The sequence below is a fragment of the Poecilia reticulata genome, linkage group LG8 (genome assembly GCF_000633615.1).
Source record: "Poecilia reticulata strain Guanapo linkage group LG8, Guppy_female_1.0+MT, whole genome shotgun sequence".
Classification (NCBI taxonomy): domain Eukaryota; kingdom Metazoa; phylum Chordata; class Actinopteri; order Cyprinodontiformes; family Poeciliidae; genus Poecilia; species Poecilia reticulata.
Window position 1 is genome coordinate 1,572,159 of NC_024338.1, and position 10,802 is coordinate 1,582,960.

Genomic DNA, 10,802 nt, shown 5'->3' on the forward strand with positions numbered 1-10,802 from the left:
CAACTGATTAAAAGTACAGATTATACATTACTATAACATTCACTCGATTAAAAGTACAGAATACATGTTTTGATAATTCATTACAGACATTACTTCATTGGCATGTATTATCACTTTATAATCACCTATCGCTCATAATCATCAGTTAATCATTGTCTAGGGTATACTGTTATTTCTCAGGCCTTTATTCCATTTTTCTGCGTATACCTGGACAGATCTCACATGCTCATACCAGATTCCTCGACAATAGCCAGTTTTCAGACACAGCTACTCTGTCTTGTGTAATACCTCCATCTTCATTTTTGAATAAAATTTAAGATTTTGATTTTGACTTTAAGGGCAATCCACACCGAAATATATTGTAGACTTATTGGAGTCCCTATCCTAAGGTATCTAAGATTTTACTGAAGTAAGAGTGAAAAAAATATTTGCTATGAAGACTATTCAAATACTTTAATCTTGGCATCTGAATTAATATTTAAACATGATGTATTTTGTTGCAGCAAAATATAAAAATTGGTGAAAAGTCTAGTAATTTAAAGGCATAGGTAAAATCAATAAACCCTATAAACAATTACAAAATAAAAAACTCGGGCAGATGAAACACTTATACAAATCAAATATTTTCAGCAAAAAACTCAGAGCAAGCTATACATAACAAGTAATGTAGACCAGTGTTGTAGTCTACATTACTACAAATGTCTCGAAATTGGTCTTGGTCTCGAGACCATTTTTGATGGTCTCGGTCTTGTCTCGGACTCGACCGCATTTGGTCTCGGTCTTGTCTCGGGCGCTGAGGACTCGGCATTTTATTTCAAGACCAGTCAAGACCGCAATTGTGAAAATATCACTAAACATACAGCATTCTGTCCAGTTTATTTGTTATCATCTTTGTTTTCAGTGTATGCAAAACGCACCGATTAAAATCCAAGCAATAACGTGTTTCTGTTACTCCTCCTCCCCACCTTTCACTCGCACATGGCGCTCTGAGACATGCGCAGTGGTTTCCTCTCAGCGGCAGAAGGTGTCTGTTTAATGTCAGTAATAGAATAGCGCTGCATAAATCATAAGAAATCCGATGGCCACAACTAACTCAGCAGCGCTTCGCTTTCACAGACGGTGGGGACTAAGTCTAACTTTTTTCGTCACTTAGAAAAGAAGTTCAAAGAAAGGTAATCTCCATTGACGTGATGCTAGCAAAGCTAGCTGTACAGAGACACCTAAGCATTTGTGATGAAAAAAAGTCACTCACTGCGCTGAATTATTGTGCGGAGGTGTTGACTGACTTGTCGCATATATGGGACAACGCTGTGACCAAAAGTCTGCAATATAGTGACATGACATTCAGGAACAGTCCGTTTTTCTGAACGGCTCTTTACTTAGAAGATAAGACTAGAGTGTCACTGAGAGCCGTTCTATCAGATTACCATACGCTGTCAGAATAGCATACATGCAGTGGGTACCATGCCTGCATGCGCATTAAGAAGTCTGACAGTCAGAGGAGTTGTCAGTTCACCATACGCAACAAGTTATGACAAAAATAAGTCATTAAATTGTTTTCAATGATAGCTATATAGATATACATGCGTTGTCGTGGTTTCAAAGTGTATTTAAAGCAGTGGTTCCCAAACTTTTTCTCCTGTGGTTTCCAAACTATTTCTATGGCTTACAAATAGCTGTCTGGTTGAACAACGTATGTGGGGGAGGGAGGGATTCTTAGAGACTCCCTGTTCTACTGAGCCCCGGCTCCAGACGAACAAGGGGGGGAATCAACTTTTTGGGGGGCAAAATGAATCATAGCTGAACATAGACAACAACACCAGTAGCCTACAAGCTGCTTGTTAAGTTTAAGGTGCTGTATTGATATTAGCTAGTCATCTTTTAGCTAACTTTACCTGCATCCAACAGCTTTACTCATCTCAGAACTGTGAAAAGTTCTTTGCATTTTGCTGGTTTGCTGCCATGATTCTAACACCTGCATAGCTCTGCACAGCAGCAGGTCTCTTTCATTGCCCCACAGGTGTAAACCCAGCGCGAGCGACGTAGCGCTCATGTTGCGTTTAAATGCGGCTTGGAAAAAAAGGTTACGATATGTTAACAACGGATTAAACAGTTTTAACTGCTGAGAAAAGTCACAGAGGACACAGATATGGGAAGTGCAGAAGCCCCTATTGTATCAAATTGACAGAGGAATAACAGAGAGTTGGCCATGCTAAAGTAAAAACCCAGTACATACAGCGTTCCTGTTTTTTTTTTCATCCAGACGGCTTCCCTTCCCCCCCCCCTGCATGGCATGCACCCCCTCTAGGGGGCGTGCCCCACAGTTTGGGAACCTCTGATTTAAAGCAAGGTCTGGCTGCAGCTGCAGTCAACTTCAACACACACCGTGTAAAACTCATTAACCTACTTAACCGCTAAGTCAGGATGCCATACAACTGTTAATACCAAAGTGTATGATGATCTACATCATGATTCTATGTTGCTGATTAAATAAAATCATATGGTAATGAAGTCGGACAGATATAGCCGTGAGTTTGTGCTAAGCGTATGACGATCTGACAGGGTATGCTGACCTGACAGAATACTGTTCTTTGTTCTTGTAATGCTCTGCGTACACTGCAATAGCTATCGTTATTTTATTTAATTATGTACATTCATATTTTTTAAATTAACAAATAAAACACAAGAACAAAAGAGCATGCAGATTGCTCTTTGATTGTTTTCGTTCAAAGTGGCAGCTGTAATGTCTGCCATGGTGTCAGACTGCCTGGCTTCATATAGCAGGAGAGAGGGAGAGAACAGTCACAGTGAGCTCCTTGTGGTTGGTTACTTCTTGCTTGTAGCTCCTTGGTCAGTGTTCATAGTTGGGCGTTACTTACCGTCATGGCATTGCCTCAATTGCTATATTTAATGGTGCAGACAGTGGTGGTTTCTGACATGAGCAATATGGGCGCCCAGGGCATTATATTTTTAGGGATGGCACGAGACCGCCACGGATTGTAGCACAGAGATAGAAGCAAAGCAGAACAAAGGTTGTTCTGCTTTTAATATTGGTTAGATTTATTAAGAATTTAATATCTAGGTGTTGTTATGGGAATATGGATCTTTCAGATCAGTTAGCGCGGGCCGCTGGTCTTGGTCTTGACTCGGACTCGACTTCCCTCGGTCTTGACGTGGTCTCGGACCCTAAAAGTCTTGGTCTTGTCTCGGTCTCGATACACTCTGGTCTTGATCTTGTCTTGGTCTCGGGTTAGGTGGTCTTGAACACAACACTGATGTAGACTAGGGAAATGTTTACTTCCACTGACAGTTTATGGCTGACTCCACTGACTCTAGAACTTCAACCCCAGGAACACAACATGGTCAGCAGACAGAAAATTACCATTTAACAATGAAGCTTATGTGCTGTGGTGGCGCAGGGGTTAAGCACAGTCAACATATGAAGGCCTCAGTCCTTGCCGTGGCTGGTTTGATTCCCGGCCTGGCGACCTTTGCTGCATGTCTTCCCCCTCTCTCATTGCCCACCTTCCTGTCAACTAACTATCAAATAAAGGCCTCTAGAGCTGATAAACCCTTTTTTAAGAAGATGAAGCTTGTGTACAAACAACAAGTCTCATTTAAGAGATACATTGTAGTTGTCTGATGCATTTTTCGGATACAATGAGTTTATTTGGGCAGACACATGGCTCAGTGGTAGAGCAGATGCACCATAAAGAATGACCTCACATATTTGCCTATGTTGAAGAAACTCAGGATTCACCTGGGAGCATTTCAGTTCAGGACAGAAGCACCAATTCAGGGCAGATTTTGAAAAAAAAAGTTTAATGGAAATGTATAACAATATGCTTGATGTATTATAAAAACCTGTTCAAGTATTTTGTAGAGACCCACATTTTTTCCTCCACACTTTTCTGAAGACAGCCTTTGAGTACCACATTGCAATTTAAATCCAGGAGTTATTAAACATTTGTCAGTTATATTTTTTATAACTGATGAATGTTAAACATTCATCAATCAAGATGAATGTTCAGATGAATGTTTATAACATTAATTTTCACTGAATGTGAAGACAAATACACCTTGGTGGGTGGGCAGCTGGGGTTGCAGCTGGCCCCCTCATCCCAAGAAACCTGACCTTCATAGAAACATCTTCACAGGAACATGTGAACATGTTTTCCACATGTGACTTTTCACATGTTTTCACATGTGATTCTTCACATATTAACATGTTTACATGTGTTCACATGTTCCTGTTAAGGTCAGGTTTCTTGGGACAAGGGGGCCGGCGGCAACCCCAGCTGCCCGCCCACCACAGCCTGCCAAGGAGGCCTAACCTCTTCTTTGATGATGAAAAGAGTCCAGCGTCCCCACCTGGTGATGTTGGACTGTTGTCAGGAAGGGACGTTGGACTGAGGAATAGCCGCACACTGACTTGGCCTGACCTCCCTGCAACACCTAAACCCCGCCATCTGGCTGCTAGCCCCCTAACTCAAAACTAGCTCAAGGCCACAATTGCTACAGTGCAGCAGCTGAGAGAACCACCATTACCATGACCAACTGGATCCCAACGGGCTGGTTGACATTGGGAGAGGATTCCAAGAATGGTGGTGCAGCTCGATGAGCAGCAAACATCTTCTTCTGTTGGATGATCCAATTGCAGCATCTCCTAAGAAACAAAGAGGAAGATGTCATCTTCAATCTCAACCAGCAGACAAAGGTGAGAACAAGGGCAGCTTTGAACTGTGCACTCATCAGCTCTGATGACAAAGAGAGACTCGCCAACCCTCCTGTGAAGTTCAGGTGTCTTGGGACGAGGGGACCAGCTGCCCACCCAGCGCAACCTGCCAAGGAGGCCTCCTCTCTCCTGGATCTGTCACTGCAGGAGCTGGATCAGATCTTTGATGGGCGGGACTTCACCCCGCCAGAGCAGTGTAAACAAGCAATTTAGGCTGCTCGGGCCTTAATTGCTTGTTAGACCCGAGCAGCGAAGTGCTGCTAATGCCTATTGTATCTGAAGGAATTCTTCATTATTTTTTTCTGCCCGAAAATGCAAATTTGGGGGGGTAAACATATTCATACTCACCAAACGTTTCCCAAAACTGTCTCCAGCGTGGAATTAAACAATTTTAATGGGATAGCAAGTGGGCATGGACACACTGGTCAAAACCACCCTCTAACATGAGCTTGGACAAACCGTATACTGTAGAGCTCTGAAGCTCAGAACATATGTAGATCCACCCGAACCAAGACAAAAAGTCCCCTGGAGGTGAGACCTAAAATGTACAGCGAGGCAGCTATTTTGGGACAAATGGTAAATTTTAGCCATTTTTCTGGTTTACACACCTCGAACTGTAACAAACTTCTTCTTAGGATTTTGAGTTATTGACTTTATTTTTTGGTCAGTATGCAGTTAAGGGATGGGGCATTAAAAGTTATCAAAATTGTGAGTTTTGAGCATAACCAAGGCGTAACCAAACAGTGAATTTGGAATACTTGCCAAAGCAAATGAAATGCTATGACTTTCACATACCATGGCCAAGTTGCACCAAAGTAGGCATCAGTAATCTGGGTCAGATGCCCAATGATCCTATATGGTCATATGTTAACATCATCTAAGCCCCTCCCCCTCAGAACAGGAAGTGCCTTATTTTCTTGGAAAGCTTAATCTCTAACCCCCTTGAGCTAATCAAGATTATCTTGAGTCAGGAGACAGATAATAAGTTGTTCTGACTTGCTGTAGAGCACAAAGTGTTTTCAGTGAAGGTTGTTTTTTGTATAAACAAAAAACAACCTTAAAGGCTTCCCGCTCCAAGTCCTCTCCCGCAGGACAACATGACAAAAGGCAAAGGTGGGGGACTATGTCTCACAACTTTCAAAAAGACAAAATAAACCTTTTTTATACAACATACCTAACAATGACAAGAACAACAAACAGAAAACAACTGCGATAAAGGCTGCCTGCTCTAAATCCTACACAAAACAAAGTACATAACAAAAATGTACTTAATAACTTAATAAATCTATAAATAAACTGAATGTATTTAGATGAAAAATAAACAGCATACATATTAATAAAAAAAGAAAAGAAAAGTAGAAGATTCAAAAAAATGTCTTGGCTATGTTAGTTACTACAGAATCCCTGGGACTGCTTAATGTAGTGTTGTAGCCATTTTTAAACTGCTCAACATAAGCACAAGTGTTATTATTCCACTTGAAGTAAAAATAGTAACAAACTATTAAATTAACTACAATTTATCTTATTATTACCTAGAAAATACACTAGATGCGCAGAAACATAAGTGAAAAAGAAACACACTCAATGACATGCCTGCGGAAGTAATTACAGCTCTAGTAAGCCCTTTTAGAAAGTACAAAGGCACAAACAAATTTACTATTTAAAAAAAGAATCAACAAGATAAAACACTGTCAATTTGGAAACGTGAAAGCACAAGAACAAATTGTAAGGTGTCTCTTTGTGACTTATGAGCAAACTATATGTATACACTGTCCCACCAGTGTAGATCTTTGTCAGCAGTACATTCACAAATGATTACAGACTATTATCAGTCACTACTGAAGTCTTCATCAAAGATAACACTCTCTGCTCCTGACAAAGTCTGTAGATCACGGGTGTCCAAAGTGGGTCATAGTGGCCCGGCATCCTGCATGTTTTAGTTCTCTCCTGGTGGTAGTAACAACCTTTTCAGCTTGTCAATGTTCTTCTTAGGCCTTCTAACGAGCCATCTTTTGATGCAGGTGTGTTAAACAAGGGAGAGAACTAAAACATGCAGGATGTCGGCCCTCCAGGACCCACTTTGGGCTCCCCTGCTGTAGATAATACTCTGTTGCCTGCAGCTTCATCCATTGGTGCTGCAGCTCTCTGAGGATGATGCTCTGGAGACCTCTTGGACCTTCGTCAGTTAGGGCACAGGACAAACCTTTAAAGTTGAACATAAATAAAAATAAAAATAAAAAATTTAGATGCTTTAACTTTTGGTATGATTATGCATCACTTAAAAACATACTTTTAAATTTACCTCCCGATAACAGGCGGGAAACTCCTTTTGATAGGATGACAGAGATTTCCAATGATGGTCCATCAACCAGAGTCCTCTTTTCCTCTTCCAGTGTCTTTACTATCATGATGTCATTGATTGCCCTTGTTTTTGTCTGACAGAGTCTGAAATGCATTTATGAAAAGGACAAATCAACTCAGTAAAAGTTTAAATTTGTAAGTTTAGATCAACACCTGGAGTATCTAGTCACATTATCTGTCAGGTATGATGACAGTATAAAACATATTAATGTATGTTTATTTACCACTGTGTGATTGCTGCCATGGCAATGTTGTGTCACCAGACAGGATCTCTTCCAAAGACAGAACTTCTGTGTCTGTATCAGTCTTCAAGTGACCAACATCTTCTAAAGCCAATGCTAAGATGTTTTCTCCTTTCTGATCTTGCGATGAGCCTTGGCACAAGCTTTGTGTCCATATGTGTCTGCACAAACATGCACAAACAACATCAACTGTGTCAAAAATCTTTATTCAGTATGTACCAGCAAGGTTATTCAATGCTTGGTCAGTATTCCTTACTTACATTCATGGGCTTTGCCATGGAAAATTGAGAGAAATTGCTTCATTTTATGCAGGTGTTGGAGCTCAGGACAGCTTTTTGTTAGTTTTCAAGATATGGCCAGTACTTGCATGCTACATCCATGGGGAAAAAAGTGATTCTTTGTTAAAAGAACAAGGGTTATGCAAATATCTCATACGCTATCTCTAAGAGCACTAAGCAGCGCTCCATGTCTATACACCGCTAGCTCCAAGCCTCCTCATCCAGTTTGCTTCTGGATCTGAGAGAGATCTCCCTGGCTGCTGACCATTGCCCACCACAAAATCTAGAATGCATACAATTCAGTCAGGCATGCTGTTATTACATGCCTGACTGTAATAATAGCAGTCAGGCATGTAATGTATATGTACATTATACATATACAGATTGTAAATGTATAATGTAAATTATACATTTACAATCTGCACTCTTACATTTTTGGTTGATTTGTGTATACAGTCCACAAATTTTCCTTGGCTATGAAAAGGTCCTGAAATATAGCCTGTTACTCCAATCTGAAAAACAAGCAATAAAATACACTTCGTGAGGTGTTGTAGTCCAAAGGTAATAAACACCACTAACATATACAAAGAATTGTTATATTGTACACATTTTACAATACCTTGCTGCATTCTTTAAATGGTGTTTCCAAATGGGAAGTGTTTTATCCACAGTGTTCCATCCACTGAAACTCAAAGCACATCTGAGGTACAAGCTTGACACTTGAAGGGATCCTTCCTTAATATTTTATCCAACTCATATTTTATGGCTTCCCACTCAAAAATCTTTTCAGGAAGCTGTTTGCCGAGATCTTACCTGTCCGATTTAAAATGAGAGATTAAAAAAGAAAACATAAAATAGGACATAGGTGTCCAAATACCAGGCATTAAGAGTAGGTGTCTTTCAAGTTTTAGGTGTTTCTCTGGCACAAAACATCTCACTCAATTAATTTTGATGTTACCAGGACTTCGTTTGATCTGAATGCTGAATGAATGAGGTGGTACCTCAGCCATTTGATTCAAGTGTGTTTAACCAATTACACTAAAATGTTGAAGAACATAACCACTCAAGAATGGAGTCAGAAGGCCCTTCTGGGATATGTACGTCAAAGTACTCACACAGCCAAAGTAGATAGTTATTTAAATTTTGATAATATAGTTTTTTATATTTTGGTTTTGAGTCATTCAAAGAATTGTTATTCATACCATTGAGCATTACCACAGTGACTGCCTGTCCTGGTTTGATCCTCAAACACTCTGATAGACAATCACAAATTCTAACTGGGATCTCCAAAGGTACGAATCGTGCTAAAGAGGTTGACATATTGGATGCATGAATGTAAAGAAAACAAAACTTATGCTTTCTCTTCTTATCGGCCACCCTGACTTAAGGAGACGGTATGGTCAGCAGGTGACATGAATGCAGATGTGGCTGATCTATGGGGGGAGACAGATGACAGAGCTGGGGGAGAGGCAGCTGGAGAGGTACTTCTGGGTCTTTTCTTCTTCTGAAAAGACTGAGAGGATGGGACAACAGGAGGAGAAACAGGAACCAGATCATCACTATCACAGTCTCTTCCTGGTTCTCTGGTATCATCATTGGATAGTCCTCAGTAAGCATCCCAGGCTGCTCCTGGCCTATGGTCTCTGTCTGTTCAAAGATCAGGTTCTCAGCTCTTTACTTCTCTTCATGTATTCAGAATGTATTCAGACAGGGTTTATAAACTAAACTTTAAAGATCATCACAACCTAGGGGCACTGATGTTTTTAGCAACCCTCCAATTGTACAAAGTGGCAACAACAAGCATAACTATAAACACTATTATGTAACTCTGTCATGGCTAATTAAACGTATTAAGCACAGGTCGAGTGTACAGGTACAATTAGCCTCCGAGAGGCTAATTTAGCTAGCTTCCACCTCCGGCAAAAAAAATGTTACAAACGTGTCTTCAACTATTCGCCTCACAATTTTACTGCCATTAAGTCCTAAAACTACCATCAGTAACTTTATAACATCACACTTTGGAGTTATTTTTGGTTTTAGAGTACAAAAACATTTTGACAGATGCAGGTTTCTACTCACCGGAGTGTAAGTGTCGCATACGATGACGTCAGCTTATCCTTCTTCTTGGGTTTTTGTGGGATCCGTCCTTATTTTTATTATTTCAATCAAAAATATTAAAACGTTTACAGAACAGTTTGGCATGTAATCAGAAAAGAAAATACATCTTAATTTTTCTTACATTTATTTGGTGTAAATCATTGATATCGCACTCAAAAATAGTTGGTAAATAATTTTTAAAAAAAGCTTTTAAATCAAGCTAACAACAACCACCACAAAACCCTCCGGTTTTATATTTTACTGAGTTATTTTTAAATACCGAATTAAAGTCTTATGACCGATACATCTGACATGTATTTGTAGTAAATATTCATAATATCCTAACTAGTACATAAATTGTAAATAAAGGTTTTTTTAAAAAAATAGAATAGACTCGTCATCTTGCCCCATTTACACGACAACGATTTCGGGGGAAAACGGAAGAGTTTTGTTGCGTTTGTAGTGTGCATTTACAAGAAACCACCGAATGTTTTCTCTAACAACGGCACAGATTGAAAACGGGTTCCAGAGTGCGATGTTTCTGAAACGTACCGTTTTCCGTTGTCGTGTAAACCTAGAAAACGGATCTTTTCTTCCAGAGAATCCCCAGCTCATGCATTGTATGACGCAAAACATAGCTGCTTCCTACAATCCACAGAAGAAGAAACTACTCACAATGCTGGTGTTACTGTTTCCCCATCAGATACGGTTCCCTCAGCGTCTCTTCACCGCTCCGCACCGCCCAGGTGGCAAAATACACGGCTGCTTGTTCAGCGCTCTTATCTAGAGAACTATGGACCAGGACCGGCCCCGGCTCCAGACCAGTTTAACAGGGGGGCACCGACTTATTTTGGGGGGGCTATGAGTATACGTAGCTGAACATAGATAACATCAGTAGCCTACAGGCTACTTGTTAACAAGCTTAACGTGCTGTGTTGATATTAGCTAGCTAGTCATCTTTTAGCTATCATTACCTGTATCCAACAGCTTTACTCAACTCAGTCGGTTCGTTTGGGGGAAAAAACTGTGCAAAGATATTTACGTTTTTCTGTTTTGCTGCCATAATTCTAACACAGATGTGCAGCAGCA

General features: G+C 40.3%; 1 long non-coding RNA gene across 2 annotated transcripts; it reads right to left on the reverse strand.

Moving 5' to 3' along the window:
* Positions 1-6,747: 6,747 nt before the first annotated feature.
* On the reverse strand, positions 6,748-10,035 carry LOC103468215 (uncharacterized). 2 transcript variants are annotated; one of them, XR_534181.2, is made up of 7 exons: positions 8,236-10,035; positions 8,048-8,128; positions 7,816-7,899; positions 7,599-7,708; positions 7,321-7,499; positions 7,026-7,180; positions 6,748-6,938 (listed from the first exon to the last, which is right to left on the reverse strand). It is a non-coding gene; the product is annotated as an uncharacterized LOC103468215 (long non-coding RNA). The 2 variants fall into 2 exon arrangements; XR_534180.2 differs by having other exon boundaries at positions 7,038-7,180; positions 8,236-10,033.
* Between the last annotated feature and the right edge of the window lie 767 nt (positions 10,036-10,802).